General features: G+C 41.4%; 1 protein-coding gene across 1 annotated transcript in view; it reads left to right on the forward strand.

The window, feature by feature from the left end:
- Positions 1 to 20,151, forward strand: part of TBX15 (T-box transcription factor 15) — a 102,327-nt gene that overhangs the window by 26,234 nt on the left and 55,942 nt on the right. The gene's annotated exons all lie outside the window — the stretch shown is intronic.

The raw sequence follows: 20,151 nt of genomic DNA on the forward strand, positions 1-20,151 counted from the left end.
GACGCCATTTGAATTGGTTCATCTGTTCTACTGGTTAGCCAGCCTGTACTTTTCTAATATTTACACTTTCAGGATATTATTCTACCCCTTTTAGCTGATGTTTTTATAAACAACTCATGCTACCTATTGCAAAAGCAGGTACACTCTCTTTTTAATGGAGGCGATGATGAATCCTCAGATGACTTTTCAGACTTCTTAATACACTTGTTTTATTTTCTTGATTCCCATGTGGTATATTTTACATCCTTGCCCTAATATTCACTTTATTAACTGCATGCTGAGTTTCTCGTATCCATCACCTCTGTGTTAAATGCCCTATTTCTACCCTTCTGGATCTCCAGGCTATCCCTTCGCTATATCCTGTGCCCTTTGTAGGACATTCAAAGCAAATGCAAGGCACCGCTTAAAGTGCTGGCTGAGCCCCAGCAGCAATACGCCCAACGCAAGATCGCGTCTCAGCATGTTGCCCGCCCGCTGTTGAGAGAAGGGCGTCAGCTACGAATTTTATTTCCTACATATGGAGGGGGCCTCATCATCCGGGGTAACTTGGCAGCGCAGAAGAACTTTGGGTGCCCCCAAAGCTTTTGCTCTCTTTGAAAGTCAAGGCAAGGAAGGCTCCCTGCCTCGCCAGAGAGATTTCTGCTGCCCAGACGGGGGAAGTGCTGCTTGTTATTAAGTTTCTTGAAACTGTGAGCCGTTGTGAAAGCATGTTTGAAAGCAGGATATGCTCTACAATGATATCCAGCGCTCCAAAGAGATTTTAAAGGAGTTTAAAGAGGAAACCAGACCTGATCAAGAGAGTCTGAAGATGGTAATTTAACAGGGGAACTCTATATAGTTTGGGGGTGTTGCTTTCCTGTGTATTGATTTTTCTGTGATTCTGAACTGAAAAAATGCATTAGGATATTAAAACCAGAGCTTCTGGAGTATGGTTTGGATGAAATCATGAAGTGGGAGAATGTGGCAGACTTGCCCACGCAAAGCCCAATGTAAGCTTTTGCTTAAAAAGTCACATCAAAGCCCTAAACAGTGCAAGATGTAAAACTGACAAACGTGCCGGCAGAAAAATACCTCTCCCTGCTCTCTCTGTCTGAGCCTACAGAGGAGAGCGTAGGACAAGCTAGAAGAGGAAAGGCCCAGAATGCAAAAGGGAATAGCAAAGCAACCAAATCCAGGACCTAATGCAAACTTTTGCATTAAATTACTCCTGCAGGTTTTGCTGCAAATTTACTGTCATATCAATGCATTAAAGAGCTGTCTTTAACATGGTGTCCGGTGCAGACGTGAACTCCCAGTAATTCCTCTCATGTCAGAATAGTTCCTCTGGATTCATGCTATCAATTGGGAAAGGTGAAGGGCAATATGGAATTTGGCCCATCTGCTCAGGAAGAAAAGGGACTTGCTTTACCTCTCAGGTTTTCGTCTGCTTTATTTCTGATTTAAACTCCCGCTGCTTTTGAAGCTCAGAGGAGCTGAATAGGGTAGATAACTGATCATTCCTGTGATGTTTGCTTCCTTTTGGTAGTGAAAGTCAAAGAGAACTTTTGTCTTTCTCGCTTTAATAACATTCTTTTGCAATAGTGGCGTTTTATTTTTAATATAACTGAACACAAGTACATTATTTACTTTGGCTCTGCAGCCTAAGCCTTTTGTAGTAGAAGCTGGGATAAGTTGCAGACTACAAGTACCCCGGATGATGAGGCCCTTTCCATATGTAGGAAATAAAGACACCATTTCTATATTTGCCATCACATACTATTGGGGAAATGCACATATTGAGCTTCTATTTAATTTAATTTTTTTTTTTCTTTTAATGCAGGAAGTTCAAAGCCTCACATAGAAAATGGTCTGCATAGCACCCTTGAAGTCATCAGCATTATCCAAAACCAACAGCTTGGTGGGCTGTATTTCCAGTGCAGTCTGGCAATTCCAGAGAAGTGCTCCTCTTGTTTGATGACAAAACTTGTACATTCCTACAGCTCAGGCTAACCTGAATAATAATGTAAGGGTTGCCCTTCCTTCTCTGATGACAGAGTAGAAATACCCTTCACGTTAAATGCTTTAATCCCAAACTCTCTAATTTTAATGAGCACAAAGTCTAGAAAAACTATTTTGTGTTAGGAAATCGTAAGGACTTGAGATGCCTGTAGTTTTACTGTATCTGTGTGTGAAGTAAGGAATGGTCTTTGGCCCTAACAGCATTCTCGGCTACTTTGATTAAAATCCATGAAGACCCACCTACTTTCTAATCATAAGAAGTAACAGCAGTTACATACATAGAGTTTAGGGACCGAAGAGACCATTAGATCATCTCGTTGTCTTTCCATGTATCACAGAGTGCAACATCATACTCAGTTATCCTTCAGAAATCTTCTAGAAAAAATGTAGGCTTCATTTCAAAACTTCCAAAGCTGGAGAATTCACCCCTGTCTGCAGCAGTTTGTTCCAAGTGTTATCACCCTGCCATAAGAACATATGCCTTCTTTCCCTTAGAAAGTGGCTTCACCTTCCTGCATTGGTTCTTGTTATTCCTTCCTCCAGGAAATTAAAGAATTCTCTTATATTTCAAGGTGTATGCTGTAAGCGTATTCTTGCATTGTGATAAACACACCCTGTCTTCCTTTGGTATATGAAGCAGACAGATCTCCTTAAATCTTTGGCTAAGCGTTTTTCTCCATCCTTGAAGTAATTTTGATCTTTCTTTTCTCTAGTCTCTTCAGCTTTAATACACCCTTTTGAAAAACGTGTGCATAGGACTGCATGCAGTATTCCAGTACTTGTACTACTGGTACGGCATTCAGGATTAAAATGCCCTCAGCTCCCACTTACTACTCCCCAGTTTAAACGCATTTACTGGATTTTGCCAAAGCGTTGCACTGGGAGTTTGTATTGTGTTGCTTTTCGCTGTGACCCCAAACTCTTTTCAGAGACACCGCTGTTCAAAATAAAATCTTCAGTTTGTAGGTTTAGGAGCATTCTTTGCTCCTAAATATATAACTTTGCATTTGCCTTCTTTAGCATGCCTTGTTTGTTTAACAAGATTTATATTGCATACAGTCATGTGATATAGCTTTATTTATATCTTTATTCCTCAGTTATTTTATGAATGGGACCCCTTACCAGCTTTTGTATTCTTCTGCCTAGAAGTGATACCAGGCTCATCGACAGACTTCATCCTCCCATCCCATTCACTTAATACTGACACTATTCTAGGCTTTTAGCATTCCCCTGCGTTTACAAGATGCATTTGAGACAAACACAGCAGGCCAGAGATGCCTTCAGCCAAGTTTTTTAGAATCGTTGTGCACAAGTGATTTTGGCCTGCCAAGTTGAAAATAGTTGTTCCTGGGGGACTGATCTGAATTTATCTAGCATCCTCCTCTGTTCCTAATAAATATAAATGTTCTTCTTCATTCTTACATGATGCAGTCTTACTTCTGAGTCCCAGGCACAAGTAATTGTTATTTTGGATTTATATTAATGTATCTGAGTCACTGATTTTATTAATTCAGCATTCTCAGTTTTATATGCTATCAGATATTTATTGCTGCCTTCTGGTGAAGAATGTTATGCCTGCAAATTCTCTGATATTTAACATTTACTAATGCAGACTTCCTCTCTGGTTTTAGCTAATTTACCCATGACTCTTTCAGAGCATTTAGAACTTAGCCAGAACCACCTCCTTTTCCCCTTGTTTCTTTTATGTCATTGGTGCTTGTGGATCCCTACTTTTTTTCTCTGAGATCCAAACTGAATTGGAACATTGGGGTGAGTCACTATTAACTACAAATACCCATGCAGTTCTTAACTGGGTTTCAGCTCAGGCTTGAGAACAGAATTTGACTCTTAAACTGCTACCCGCAAGAAAGTGTTAATCTTCTGACCCTCCCTCCAGCAGACTATTTTTATGGAAGTGATTATCTTAAAGCAAGCAGTCACACCTGCTATCAGGAAGCTTTGGTGCATGCTAAGAGTTAGCTGTAACACTAGAATTGCAGCTGCTTATGGACTGTGAGCTCCCGCTCCTGCTGTCATTCATGCAGACATCGGGCTTTGATTCTTTGGTCCTGTGCAAATATTTGTGACCCGGGGTTGGTAGTTATCAAGTCATCCACGCTGCATGGCAAGGTTTTGTCTCCTTCCTCAAGCTTTGGTGGAGACCTTGATGTCTGCCCAGCAGCACAGTAAGTTGTTTCCAAAGATTTGAATTTTTTTCTGAGTCTTGCTGTTCCCACCTGCCTTAAATGAAATGCAGTTGAGGGTTGCATACTTTTGCACATATAAGGGAGGGAACCATTTTTATTCAAGGGTAGTGTCAGAAGAAAATGACAGAGAAAAGGAAGAAATAGATGGACCACCTGGGGGATGCGTGTTCATCGCTGGTCCATCCCCCATAAAAAAATTGTTGCCCGGAAATTATTTCTGACATTTAGAAGTCTGTAGAGGCAGAGATAGAAGACTTTAAACTAGTCAGTGTAGACAGAAAAGATAATTACCAACCAATTAATAGAGACTGAAGGTAAATTCTTGGTTCTAGTGACAGTTTCTGATCACGTGAAAACAATGAGACAGATTTAAGGACAAAATTCCTGGTTCATGTAGTATAGATCACAAGGGAACTGAGGGCTTCAGGTACTTCTGCAGTGCTATACCTTATTAAAAACAGAGCAAAATAGGAGTCAGCTTGCTCAGGTCAACCTGAAAGGGAAAAAGAGAGGGATGAAAAAGCAATTTCCAGCGGCATTTGTGAAGTCCACTTCCATGTGCAGTGTGAAATAGAGAAGACCTAATGATCCTATTGTAGAGACAGAGCCACAGCAGGGCATTCAGATGCTGCCACCTGGATGCCCTTCCCTAAACCTTTGGGCCACCAGGCACTCTTTTTTCCACGTTTTCTGTTCTTTTCAGCCATATGCAGATGTAGACTCTGGCTCATCCTGAGGGCAAGGACGAACAGCTCCTTTCCCTGGATGGTAGCAAGGCATGGCAATAATTTTTGTACCTGGGGTAACGGACTCTTTTCTACACCCTTTCCAGGACTGTGATGCAGGATTATTGTCACAGGAAGGAACCGGGTATCCATGGGAGCCCTGTACTGTACATTGGTGTGTAAAGTTGTGTGTGTATGTTTGTGTGTGAAACAGGAAGTTTGAGCGCTAATTATAAAACATAGAAAATAGCCATTTTCCACATGAAGTGGCTCAAAATATGTCATGTTACACAAATGCTTAAGTGGGTAGCGTCATGGTTTCTGTTGTTATCTTGAGAGGGCCAGCCTGAAATTCACTGTGTCTGCTCTTTGCTCAGGGCTGGCCTTCTTTACTTTTCAAAACTGGGGTAAAAATGCTTGAGATGTTTGTGGGGGCAAGGTGAGGGTGAAGTGGATAGCTTGTGTGACTAGTCTGGTGCCTTCCCTCCTGTAAACATGTAGGCATATTGCACACCCAAATGAGCAAGGTAGGTAGGAGTGAGTGCATAATTAGTAGCTTAGTTTATAGAGTCTGTGGGTCACATCTGGCCCATCAAAACAATTAACAATTCTGTAGGAAATTCCCTCTCTGCTGTTGTTTTGCAAGGAGCCTCATGACTTGGGCAGAGAGTGGGTTGCAGATGAAATGAACTGCTTTCATAACCTACCACTTGTAGTTTTCTTGCTCGACCTGTCCTACTGCCCCTGTCCTATGCATTTAGATCATGTGACAAACGGGCTTTCCATCTGCTGAAATAAGCTGGAGGTACATATAAACACCAGAAGAGATGACAGGGTTTAAGGAATCTTTTAAACAGTCATGGTTAAAGCAGCATATTTAGCCTTTTATTCACGGTTTCACTTCATTCACATAGCTGCTGGGTATTCATAGAGTTACTCAGGAACTCCTGAAATCTTTTGAATTTTACTGGACTGCAGACAGTACATTAACTAAGGGCTTTACAGAGGGACTTGTTGGAAGGTTAATCTAAACAAATTTTTACTGGATTAACTAATTTACATTGAAATCTTGAGTAGGTAGTCTTTGGAGGTGAAGCAAGCAAAATCAGGCCAGGATCATCTTGAATAACAGCAGTTTCCACAAAAATGGCTTAATGCAATTTAGCAAATCAGCTTTAAATTAACACCTTCATTTGGTTCAGCATAATCTTCCTGGATGGCTCTATGTAGATAGCCCCTTGCAGAGGAATACCTGTAAAGATGATATGTTGTAAAGCAGTATGAATGTTTTTTTCCAGTTTAAATCAGATTTCTTGAGATTGGTTGAAAAAATAAGGGGTAGATTTAACATGAAATGAAATAGTCTGCTCTTTACTTAGCCTGGAGAGCTGCCTATAGGGTTTAACACTGACTTGCTAAGTTACATTGGTTAAATAATTATTTCTAATAAAGCCGTTCTAAAGCCAAAAACGGTGTTCTTCAAATACAGACTATATCCATGCAAGCTTCTGGCAATGAAAAAGGATCTAATATAAGCAGGAGGAAAACCTACTTAAACTGCACTAGTGCTGGAGAGAGGTGGATACATGAGAGGTTCTGCAGAAAACCCTTCTCTTGGAAGTGCAGTTTACTATCCTGATTGACAAAGGAGGAGATGCAGGAAAATCGCTGCATTTAAAATACATAAAATTTTTATGATAAAAAAAGTCCAAAATGAAAAAAAGGAAAATCGAATGGGAAAGAGTGTGAAAAATAATGTCATCATGAAAATAATTAAAAACATGAGGTTGGAAATAGTGCAGAGCAAAACCACTTCAACATAAGAGAAGCACCAGGAAGGCAAAATTTAGGTTGCATTGACTATGTAAGAGTGAATTACAGAGCAAAACTCAGCCTGAATTAGAAAGATTTTCTGTGCTAACTATGATAATGCTTGCTGGAAGCTTTAAATTGGAAGTCAGTTTCAGCTGATACGTTGCTAATTTTTTCTTCTCTGTTAAATGTTTTTTCATTTCCTGGTGCACTGAAAATATCTCTGAATAGGACCTTACAAACATATGAACTTATACCACAATGTATGCAGGTAGCAGTACTAAGAACGCTGGAGAAAATTCTCTTTGGCTTGAGGCTTGTCAGAAGTCAATGAGAAGCTATTTTTTTTTTTTTTAAAGGAGTTTGAATATCACTGTTGAACTGTTCACAGGACCTGGTTTTGGGAATCATTCCACAAAGAAAGCTGGCCAGCTTCTCTCACCATCCCTTTGCGTTTTGCAGTGTAAGGTGTACCAACATCTCCATACTGGCTATAGCAGTCTCTTAGAGGGAAGCAAGGTGTGCAAGTGCATGAACTATCACATGCTACTCTGCAAAAGTAGGACAGGATTACTACTTAAGTTTTCCAGGACACTTTGTCCTCTAGGAGATGCGAAGGACAAGAGAAAGCTTGCCTACTGAGCTAGAGCAAGGTAAAACAGTATAAAGCTGGAAAAATAAAATTAACAGTCTATAGGCAGGCTCTGCAGCATATTGCTCATATAGATTTTCAAAACAGAATATTTTTTGTCAGCATTCACAGAATAACCCCTACTGGCCTTTAAGAAGGAGCAAAAGCAATTTTGGAATAACTACTATAAAGAAACTAAAACGCGCAGATGCTTAACTCCAGACTGCAGCACCTGGCCTGAGCAGTCAGGCCGAGCAGCGGGTAGGGGAGCAGGGTGGTAGAAATGGAGAAGAGAAACCCTGGGATCTGCTTTGAACCTTCTCCATAGAGCCCCCACAGTCTCTTTTCTATGACACAGCAGCTGAGCAGGCGCTGTTGGCAGCATCTCTGTTTATTCTCCTTGCCACCTTTTTCTACAGGGCCCTATATGGACCCGGGTTGTCCACTGAGCTCCATCTGGGCTCACTTGCCCTGAGGAAGTGCAGTGATTATATCAGGTGGGGAGAGGTAGAATGAGATTGACTTTTGACTGCAAGCCATGAAACATTTACACCAAGTCCTTTGGAAATTAGACTTTTATTTCTGAAATCTTCTTGTGGCATTGCTCCTTTTGCTGCTTTTTTGCTTCGGGGTGCTCTTTTCTTTTGGTAATGTACCTCAACCAGCATTTTGTCAGCCTGGCTAGTAGTTGCTTTCCCTGTCTTCTGTGTAGCCACAAACTTCATCCAATACTTTATCTCTTTTATTGCTTTTCATCCAGATGTTCTCCAGCATTTTATGGAAGGTGAACTCCCCACCTTTCACACACTAGCATTCATACATAGTCCTGAGGCTTCTCTTTGGAAGCTGAATATTGAAAAATGAGTGCAAAAAGCCTCCTTAGGAACAACTTCCTCAATCAATAAATCAAGGCACACATTTTTCAAAACTGTCTGTGGGTAATTTTGGAGGAACAACCTTAAATACTGAGTATGCATATTTGGTTTGCATCGTGTTTTATAGATTTCCCAGTGTTTACCTTAAAAACCTGGATTAGTTTAATGCAATTGCAAAAACTGTACAGGCAAAACACCAGTTAGATATTAAATTCTAATTTCGGTCTGAACTGCCTTTGCATGCAGTCAGATGAACTACGAATACAAATAATTGTACAGCCAGCATACTGTGCAATTCTGAGAACTCAGACCGCAGAGTTTACCTCTGAAATTCTCCAACTTCCCTTCCCGTTTTTTGGTAAGAAAATAAAAAAGGTGAAGCTGTTGTTATGAATCGAGCTGCTTGTGTTGCACTGCTAAACTGCGCCTTTCTTCTGCACTGGAATCTGTAAGTGCAGCTTCTGATGACATTGTTCCAGCTGTAGGGATCTGTTCGGTGAAAGAGGAGGAGGAGAAGGAGGATGGCGGCTGGCCATTTTTGTTTTCTAACGTGCATGGGTTGAGGAAAGAAGAACCCCTCATGGGATTTGATTTAGATGGTTTTGGCAGCTGTAAATTACTCACAGCATGCTGCAGAGTTTGTGCTGTGAGATATTTTCAGTTCCGTTGAAATCTCATGCTAAAAAAAACCCTCCCTAACTCAAACAAAAATAAGGCAGCAGGACAGGAGATTGCTGCAGACGTCTTTCAGCTGGCTCGTGGCTGCCTGCTCTACGGGAGGAGTTTTAAGGAGCTGGATTCACTGCTTTGGGAGCTCTGTGAAGAAAAAACATAGAAAGGCCCTGAAACACTGGCTTGCACCGTTATAGGCAGTGGAAGTACTTTCCTTTAGATGTATGACATTAGGGCACCCTTATAGGGGGTGCTGTCTGTTCATCTCTAAAGGTAATGCTGCAGCACAGGTTTTTAGAGCCTTATGGAACGGGAGAGTAATGAGTTAGTACTATCTAAAACATTGTTTACTTCTGTGGTTATGCCATGAAGGCCGTCTAAGAGCAATTCTTAGTCAGAGGTCAGAGTTGCTCCTTATAAATTGAACCTCCACAAATAAGCAAACAAATAAACAAAAACCTGTGCTAAAATTACAAATCTACTGTAATTGGAGGAGCACTGTGTTCAAATACCTCTATTTTGCAGAGGACTGCTTCTTTTCTTAGACTAATTTCTTCTTCTTTAGAAAAAAAGATATATTTTTATGACTTCTTATTTCTGCTATGCAGCAGAGCCTCTCTTGTGAGAGAAGTTAGATTGCTTTGCATTGGCGGGGTGTCACTGCAGTTGCAAGTGCAAAATCTATTTCAGTGGAGGAAAATCTCTTGGAAAGAGATCAGCTGGATTCTCAAATTCCAGGCCAGCTTGCAAGGTAGGAAAAACAAAAAAACTCCCAAAGAAAAAACAACAATCAAAAAACTCCCCAAATTTGCTTTGCATGTAAATTAAGAAATTTAATCGTTTTAATCTAGGAATGATTGAAGAACAGGAAACATAGGCATCCTGGCTGCCATTTTTATGTTGGTTTTTCAGAGCACTCCTCCTCCTTCAGGATATTTTACACTGTAACCAGCAAGTGGCTATACAGTCTCCCAAAAGGAGCCTGCAGCAGAGCAGGGGACCTGCAAAATCATGATGGTGGAAAGTGAAAAAGAGCTGCTCACCTTTCTTTCCACCTGCAGGATCACCCCAACTTCGCTGCTTACTCCACAGCTCAGCTCAGCATCTACTTTACTGTTGTGCTCCCTGTACCACTATATAGTACAGAACAGAACATGTTAAGAAGTGGAAATACATAAGAAATTTCAAAAAAAGGATATTGACATGGGAATGTTGGCATTTTTACCTCATCAAAACAAAGAGGTTTTGTAATCATCAAAATGAAACAGAAAATTTCACATATTCTCAATTTTAACATCAATAATAATACCTCTTTGACAGACTTCTACTTCTAGGAAATTGCGTTTTCTGAAACATTTCCATCAACGTTTTTGACCAGCTTCAGTCATTACAGTTACTGTCACCCTCTCATATGATTAAGAAAAGTGCTGATATCTAGTATTAATAAATTAATCTTCATGGATGTCCCACATCCTTTTTGCCTTCCTTTTATCAGCAGATCCTTTGCTGCAGGTACAAATACAGCTTTCATGTTATATGCAGTTCGCTCTGGTTCTCTTAGTGGCAATGTCTGGATGTACAGGCTTGTGCCTTCTGCACTGAGCTGGATCAGTTCATGAATTGATGGTGGCAGAAAGCTACACTCAGTTTTTGCAGTTTCTGCTGGTTTTGTGCACTTTTTCCTTGCCCCTCCTGGAGCTGATGCTGGAGCAAGAGCTCATGGTTGCCAGGGAGAGTGTAGTCAAGAAGTACTGAAGCTAACCTGGGCATGCTTCGTGGGGGAGAGAAGATGGAGAATGCCTGCTGACGAGACACTCAGTAAGTTGTTAGGGGGATTTCGAGCTGGAGATAGTTCAAGGTGGATTTGAGAGCCTGAGATAGGACCAAAAGGATGGACAAGCTTATATGAAAGTGCATGGAGATTTATGTGAAAATGCATGAGATTGTTCTGCCCTAGGAGTCACTCCAGCATGTTAGCCACATGATTTCCCTCTCACCTTTAGCCCTTTCCTGTTGATTTCCATTTTGGACCCTTATATTATCCCATCCATCTCCACTGGCACGGTCCCCTCTTCCTTTCTTCCCTGTTTATACACACGCACACACGCACACACGCACACACGCACACATACACACCTGTGGCTGAGCAGTGGGCAGTCCAGCCAGCTTCTGGTCTTGTTGGATGACATGAGCTTAGTGTGATCGCCTGTCCACCTCGTGCCCGGCTGCTGGGCCACAGGAGGAATACTGTAGGAGAAATGCCACTTGATCCCTATGGAATTCTTACCCAGGGTTAATGAAAAGCCAGATAAGAAATCAAATGTCAGGGAATTCATCTCACTTTTTCCACCCAGGGCAAGGGCAGGGCCTCTGCAGTTATTCAGTATTCAGGGTCAAGAACGGGTGGCTATGCAGAGTAGGCATGGCCACTGCAGGTCATAGTTACATGCTTCTGTTTTAATTTCAGCATTTCAGTTTTAATGCTTGAATTTAAAGACTGCTTTAGGAACACTGGATATTTTCGTCACAATCTTCATTTTACAAAGGCTTCCAACTGTTTTTGTTACCAAGAGCACCCATACAACACAGGAGGAAGATGTGCTGGGGTCAAGGTTTCCATGCAGCCCAGCAAGGCACCATGTCTCCAGCTCCTTGATTATACGCTTGTCCTGAAGAAACTACCATCTGAGGACCATGGGCCCCAGCTAAGCCTTGTTCAGGCAGTCCCCTCAATCTCCTTGTTTCCAGCACAAAAGAGGTTTGGTGCTGGGTGCCAGCATGGTGCCAGGGGACTCCTGAGCAGAGACCAGAAGGATTTCTTCTGAATTGCTCCCTACATTCGTTTCTTTTGGGCAGAGGGTGAGCGAGTATAAGTGAAAGGCACGGCATTCTTGATAAGCGCAATCTGAAAACGTTCTGTGTTCAGTGCTTTCAGACTCTCGGAAGGATTTTGAGCTAATAGATATTAGGGGGTGAGGAAAGAAGAGAGAAACAATGAGAACTGCAATAAACTACGTTGTTACAGGTTAATTTTGTATAAGGCACCTCAACCCCCGTCTCCTTACTATCACGAAAATATTGAAGGTTGTGGAAAACGTTTTCTTCCGTTCCTCTGCTAGATTAACAGTGGCAAAAGCTGGGGCAGTTGAACAGTTTTCATCCCTGGGCTCCTGTGAGAATGATTAGAAATCTCCAGTATCATAGTAAATGAGGAGAAACGCCACTGAAGTTGATAGTTGTAACTGTTGTGACTGAGAAGAAAAATTTGAATTACTTTGCACGGAGCTAAATGCACACAAAGAAATACAATGGTGGATTAAGTCTCAATATTAGAGAGGTATCATATATTTCCTCCATAAAGCTGCATATGTGGCTTTACGTGATTGTATGTTTGATGTAATGTGGCTGTCTCACCAAAGTATAGAAATTATACCTAGGGAACACTGGGAAGCTTTTCAAACCATTTAGCAGTGCCAGAGTCATTTCTGAATTTCAGCTTGTTTTACATTTTTCATATTCTATTTTCACTTTATGTTTTTAATCTCATGTTTTTCTATCTTTCTAAATTCTTTTTAAAGGAACAGCTTTATTTGACCTGTCCGTTTTTAATGCTGTATTGTTATAGCTCTTTATCTGCTTTTCTTCTCCTAATCTCTTCTGATACTGATCTCCTTAACTTTCTTCCATTTCCTTTTCCCCACACTTTCTCCCCTTTCTTACTGCTGTGCATTCTGCAGTGTTTCTACCTGTTTCCTCTGAAAACGTCTAGGCTCAGGACTGATCTTAAGAGTTTTGGGGGGAATGTGAACCAACTGATTTTTTGGGTATTCCTAAAGCCAAAGCCTCATTTTAGTAAATGAAATTTATTTTCATCATCGCTGTGGCAGGAGAGGTGCTTCCTGTTTGCATTGGCTTCTGAGCCACGTAGTGGAAAATATTTTCAGTGATTCAACTTATTGGTTAGTGAGTCTACAGGCACTGAATTGTGCTGTGTTTGTGAGCACATTTTATCTTTTTGTTTTAGTTTTTCCCTATTCCTTCCTTTCAGTATGTCTTTGGCTTTTTGTTACTGTCTTTCTCTCTCCCTTCTTTGAAATATTTTTCTCTCCATAGTTACAGCACTTCATCTACTGCCACCTGCTATGCCCTTTTAGTTTCTTTTCCTCTTGCTACTTTTATGCTTTTTCTTTGCATCCTCCTTGCTCTTATTGTTCCCGTTGTGCTTTGCTTTCTTTGTTTAAAAAGTCCTGAGAGCAGAGAGTCTCACGCCTGTAAATAATAAGTTTTTATGAGTATTAAAAATCAAAATATGGACTGCTCAACTTAGTCTTAGAGAGACTGTGCTGGCCTGTATGGCTGATTTGTATGGACTGTAATGTGATTTTTGCTCAAGAGCTGTACGTTTCTGGGGGTTCCTTTTGAGCGCTTTGCAAATCTTTGAAATAAAAAGCTGTTTAGTATTTGAGTGCATAAATAAACGGGAGGAAATCACATGCAATAAATCAACAGGGGCGCATAGACAGTCTAAGGATTGTGCAAGAAATAAAGTGTGAAATAGCAATGATACTGTCAAAGATGTATAATAAAATTAGAAAAACAGTGGCTCAGGCTCTAAGCAGCGTGAAGGCTGCTTTGATCCACCCCAGCAGCTCAATATAGCAATTAAACAAACATGTGATAGGCGGAGGTATACATACTCGAGTTCCTGTGAAGTTGAGTGCTGTGCCACTCTTGCAGTGTGAAATGTAGTACACAATCCCCATCCTGGCAGTCTGCAGGACACATTCAATGGGTGGGTGTTTGTTGGTCAATGTTTGGAGATGAGACAGAAGCAGTATTCACTGCATTGACATTTCCGTGTTTGGAGTTACTGCTTAATTCCCTGTCAGTTCTCGAACTTTTGCTCTGCCCAATAGCAAGAGTGGGGGAACCATGGAGGGATGCTGAAGTCTGTGGAGCACCTCCTGACTTAATTGAAGCAACTAAGCAATTATTCTTATCTTTCAAATAAGTTCCCTCCTTCAAGCAAATATTGATTTTCATGCTTCAGTGGAATGTTACAGGAAATCAGGCATTAAAGCCAAAAAATACAGGGTGAAAGTTTACAAGCTCAGTCTCAGCCCTGCCCCCTGGTGCCTGTGCACTACGATGTGATGCCAGCTTCACTGTATGTAACCTGCCAACTAAAGAGACCGAGTGAAGTATTTTTTTGCAGTTGATCTCCTTCACTCAAAGTTGCTGGTGTGTGTGTGTGTTTATGGAAATTATGATTCGCAGTTGTCTTAAACTAGACCAAAAAAAGGCATAGTTGTTCCGATATAAGAGTGGCTGCATAGACTCTGCTGAGATAGCTGTGGTGGTGTAATCAGATGGGCATCATTATGCCGGGATGTTTTCCCCATTAGATGACACTGATTAACTCAATGGGTGCTTATGGTGAGCACAGCAGTGCCGTGACTGTTCTGAAGGTCTTGAAATCTTTATGGTGTAGGCAAGTTTGAAGGAGAATAATGACTTAGCTGTGTAGCTGTTTCCTCCTGGGTGTGAAGAGTGCCGTAGAAGGCACAGAGGTGTTTGCTAAGACCTGTAGCAAGATGGGAATAAATACTGGCATTGAGAGCCTTTCAGTGGCTTCTGTGGAGATGGTGGGAGGAGGGAAAGGGTTTAGCAGGTCCCTGGAAGGAGAAGGTTTATCATTTTTGTATGATGCAGTGGAAAAAGGGGAGGCTGTGGAAGGATGTGGTACAGCAGAGGAGTCAGGTGACAAGATGGGAAGTTAATTCTTGCAATAGTGTTTTAGATAAAGGCAACTGTGGCAAGACTGTGTTAAGTGTCTGAAAAAATGATTTTGCAGTGGACAAGATGCCTACACTGACAAATCTTAGGAATGTGAGTATTAACAAATCTTATAAATAGATCATAAAAAGGTACAGAATTTGTTCATGCTTGCATCGGTTTCATGACACACAGAAAGGCTACTGGCTGTATGTGGTTTTTAAGAAGCAAAGCCAGAGAGAAAGGGCTGCTCAGAGCCCTGTAGAGCAGGCAAGTGTGTTAGGCAAGAAATGCAGAGGAAGCTCCAGCGAGCTCTTTTTTGGAGTCAGGGTCTCATACCTCTGGGAAGGAGCAATCTCTGGGTAGCTGCCCTTCACATATCTCAGACAGGGTGGACACTTGGCAGACTTGGAAATAGAAGTGAAGTGGCTGTCCTAGCAAAGTTCAATCCCATTCTTTCTTCATGTAGTCTTCCAGAATGAGCATTCTAGAGAAGATTTTTATCCGATTATTGAATAACCATTAGTACTATGTATCACCCTCTGCAAGGTGACCCATGCATGACTTTTCTTGACTCTTCTACCACTGTTATGTGAAAGGCAACTGATTCCTTAGCTCAGATGGTAGAGCTGAGACTTTTATACACCTAAAGGCTTCCCTTGAAGTTTCAACTAGCAGCCTAAATAGAGCTTTATTGCGTTTGGCCATTTTGATGTTAAATGTTAGACCACCATATTCTTCTGGATTCAGGAATGGAAACTAAAAAATTTGATGTCAGCTATTTTCTACTAATAAATTCATGCTTATAAATGAAGTACCACAAAATGTGGTACTGGCCTCTTCAGGTAAAGAATACTTCCTGCTCTGCTGTCTGTTTTGCCCTAAGAGTTAAATGAAAGCAGGGGTAAGTATAAGCATTTTGGCTCTAAGACCGGCAACTCTTTCCTTCCTCCTGAGTTTGACAAAAACGTACATATTTTTAAAAAGTGGATGTAATGTTTCTGCAGTAATTATTTGTCTATTTTTGTGTCATAAGCATGGGAATACTTGGTAGGTGTTTTATTTGTATGTGTTAAGCATCCCTTTATGATTGTCGGTGAGACAAACAAAGCATTTGGACCTGGGAATGATGCTGTCTGTTATGTACAGAGAATGGAAAACCATGGGTGGTAGGCTCTTTAAAATGTCAGCTTTGGTTCAGGCAATCTCTTTCCAGAAAGCCAGTCTCACTTTTGAGGATGTAATGTTGCCACCAGCAGGTTTTCGATTCCTTAGGACACAGCTCATGAATTACAGAGTGTTTTAGCAACAGACCAGAATTGAGATCAAGCCCAGTTCAAGGGGAATAAGAGCTATGCCCATTTCATGGATGCATAGTGGGCCCTGTTTGCGATGAGTCAGGTGACTCTCAGTTTCTCCTCCTACTTCACAAGCTGGCCACTCACTCGTTCTCTCTCACCGGGATGCTCTCTTTCTGTGTGCTGCTCCTGGCTTCAGTGCACCGATTGCCTCATTGCAGGTAGAGCCTCATATAAGAGCTCCTAACAGGGCCAAAATTGCTTCATAGAAGAGGTGAAACCTGTGGAAAGTTGTTCACAGCAGCCATTTTACAGTGTTTGAATCTCAGGCCTGGCAAATGAAGGCTATTTTGTGAGGCAGAATAGATAAAATATGTCAGAGGAAAGCTTTGGAGTGTTTTAGCTCTAAGGATGAACTTCTAGTATATTTTCTTCCAGTTAGAAAATGTTTTCCCACAACAGCTCCTAAATGGGACTGTGGCACTTACCTGGGGTCAGGGTGGAGGTGTGCTGTCACTAGGGAGATGGCTTGTCCTGCCTCTCCAAACAAAGCTTTGTTTGGACTTGCTGAAGTCTGTGGAGAAGGGCTTTGAAGTCTGAGTTGTACCAGTTTCATAAAGAAGGGAGACCCTTGCAAAAGAGCAAATAAATGGTGCCTTTGCGGAATGGCAGGAGCAGCTGTCTTGTGGCACTCTCCGGTATACATTCCCCTTTTCTTTCTCTCTGTTTACCTGACAACATTTATTGCTGTACAATTTGTTTAGGTGCATGGTAGCATGGGAACAGCGTAATGTCACATTCAGAGGTGGAGAGCAACTGCCTGGTTGCTGCTACATGACATGGAAGAGGAAGAGTGGTGCACCATGCTATGTTGTCTTCCCTTGGGTGAGGGGGGCACTTTTTGTCCCAGTCCTTCTTGAAGGAGGGAACCGCTGTTGCTCCTGTTTCCCTGAGGAGGATAGGCTCTGCGTTGTGGTGGGGAGCCCTCTGCCACCTGTTGTCCTCTAAGGGAGGGGAGTACTGCTCAGCACTTGCTGCTTGGAGGACCTAAGCGGTGCAATTTTGGGGTGCGTGAGGGTGGATGAGTGCAGGGCAGGGGGATGGAGATGCGTAGGACATCACTGGTTGCCCCAGCAATACCAGTGCCCTTCGCAGGAGGCTCGGCTGGTGCTCCAAGGGCTTCTCTGTGCTGAAGGGTCTTACTGAATTATTTTTATTGCCAGTTAACATACAGTGTTCTTTATTTAAGAAAAAAACAAAAACTGCATCATGCTTGCTACCTAGATAACCCCAAAGTATGAACTGCCTATAAATCCATGTGGAGATGCTTCTGTGGATTTAAAAGTATTAGAGATTAGAAAAAGTATGTCTCACGGATATAACCTTCTCCGTTCATCCCACTCAGTAACCAAAGGAGTTTGTTATTCTCTGGCTGTCTCCCCTGCAAGAAAGGCACATTTTACAGTAAGACAAGACAGTACAAGCTAGCTATCTTTCTGTAAAATACTTGATATAATGAGGTTGTACAGGCTTTACCCTAGCTGCAGAGAAAGTCAGACAAGTAGGGGATGTAGTGCTTGATTTGCTTTGCTGCGTCATAGGCGAAAACTCTTTGCTCCTATTTTCTAGTAGGATTTTGCAGCTACATAGCCAAAGTGCATTAATTTGCCTTTCTGCAATTATCCTCACTTGTTTTAGAAGTAAAAAGCTACCTCTGGATGCAGAACTGTTTTTTTGCAAAGACAGTTTGAGATTCAGCCATTAAAATACCAATTTAATTTCAGCCAGCACTTTTATTTTGTTTTTCTCTGGGCCTTAGTGGAACCTGCTGCAACCGTATCTTGTTCTCAGTGAGGAGCACTGTGCTGCATGCTGTTTGCTTGGAAGAGCTGGGAGAAGAAGGAGGCTGCAGATGGGTGAAAGGCTTTCTAGTAAGGCTTTCTTCATGCCTAAAAGCTGTAAGATTTAAACCAAGAACCAGCCAGGATTCTGGGTGTTAAATACAACAAAGGGAATCCTGTTGAAGCAGCCCCATGTTTGCCAATAATGTTGATATATTCCTCTGACATGAAACGGAAGTGGGCAAGCAGGCTCCTGAAATGGGTTAAAAGGTCTGATCTGATTTGTTTGAACAGGAAAGCAAATAAACGTTTATTTGATCTACACAAAGCAAAACTGTCTGATAAGCACTATTGAAAGGGAGAAAAAGAATGATTTGATATTTAGGACATTAGCCTGGTTTACTATCTTTTCTTCCACTGTCCCATCTATGAGGTGTTTTGTGAAGTGGTATAAGATAAAGGGTTGTGATATTTCTTAACTGCTCCAAAGTCTCTGCTAGAGGGACTGTCCTCCCTTTAAGCATTACGGCATTAGGTGCCAAGAAGACAATTCCAGTAAGGTGTCCTAATCCCCAGCCTCTTCCTTCTCCTCGCTTATTCTGCATGTTTGTTTAACTTCTGTTTTATCCTTGTTTTCTTTCATTCCCTTCCTCTCTTTTCTTGCTATCCATAATGGTTTTTCACCAAAGAACAGCCCAGCTGCTCCTAAGCCCCTGCTGGGCTCCAGGAGGGAAGGGGTGGGTCACCGAGTCCCTTTGAAGCATCACTGTGGGGCTTCGCTGCTGCCCTAAGAAAGGAAATTGCTGCCTCCTCCTGTAGCCGCATGGTCAAGCTCAGCAGCATTAGAGACAAGCTTGGGCTGCTTTTCACATCAAATTTGCCGCACAAGAAGACGGTGACAGAAGTATGATTGAAGGGAAGGTGAAGAGACGGGGAGGAAAGTACATTATTCTGAAACTATCTTTTCTCCTCTTTCCCCGCGAGAGCTGGCAGATCTCTTATTAGATTAGTGCTTCTCTTTGACCACTGCATGCTGTTGGATATGAAGGGCTGAAAGGAAATTCTGAGTCACAGATGACAGCATTACAGCAATAATGAGAGCGTGGGAGGACAGGGAAGAGCACCAGGGATAATAAATTACATGACTAAATAAAGTGTTTAAAGGCCTGAAAAATGGGTAGAATAACTGGTTGCTTGTGTAGTTGTACTCTACTCATCGTGAAGACACTGTAATAGTTAAAATTCTCTTTTGCCTCATTGCTCTTGTGAGAGGCCTTTGAACTGACTAGTCAGATAAATTTGTAGCCGTATCGGGGAAGAATGTAAGGGAACATCTGTATATCAGAAAACTGTGTTTTCTTCATTAAGATCTTTCTTGTGGAATATGCTAAATGGTAACAAGCACCAGTAGGATTAGTATATCCCTGGATTCACGGTGCATTGGTGTTCATAAGTGCCTTTCCATCTTTGGGCTCCAGGGTGAATTATTCTGACTTTCTAGTCCATATATTTTATGCTGTTGCACACTATCAATTTTTCCTGTACCATAGTTGTTTCTGATGGAAACCCCTAAGTGCAATCAGAGTTTCTCAGTGTGCAAACTGTAGTGCTGGACAACAAAGTGAGGTTGAACTGGCATTTTTAAAAGGCACAAGGACACTAGGAATTAAATACATTATCTGGCTATCTGTTTATGAATGAATTGGTTAATGATACTACCACTACATTTACCTTTAGATTTCATAGCTAACAGTGCAGAGGGGTAAGTCGAACAAATCATATAATTCAGAGCTGATATTCCAAGATGCCTAGAATCTTAGGAAGTTACTTTTACACTGGAGTATATTCTTTAGCTGTCAGGGATTTTTGCACACCTAAGATCTAGAAATGTCTTTATTTTATACTCAAATTCCAAAGGCTTAAGCAGAAAATCAATGATGAAGAAAAATCTTGTTATTTTCTAATTCAAAAATCTATGGAATATTTACATCCCTACGAGTAGTTGAGACTGAAAAATTCTGAGCAATCTGTAGATTTCCTTTCCACATGAAAATTTTCATGCTCATTTTCTAACTAGAAGTTCTAAAAAAAATCAGTAAAATGCCTAGTATCTCTTCTTCTGATTTCCAGTAAGATGCTGCAAGCCATTCTTCCTCCTGTTAAAAAAACTTTTTCAGAGAGAAGATAGTTAGAAAAAATACTCAAAAAACTAAAAATATGCATATAATTTTCCAAGAGTAGTACATGCTTTTAAAGGTTTTAAAAGAACGGGTTATAAAATAGTCTAGTTCTGAATGGTTTAAAATGTGTGGATATT

Source organism: Struthio camelus, chromosome 1 (assembly GCF_040807025.1).
Source record: "Struthio camelus isolate bStrCam1 chromosome 1, bStrCam1.hap1, whole genome shotgun sequence".
Classification (NCBI taxonomy): domain Eukaryota; kingdom Metazoa; phylum Chordata; class Aves; order Struthioniformes; family Struthionidae; genus Struthio; species Struthio camelus.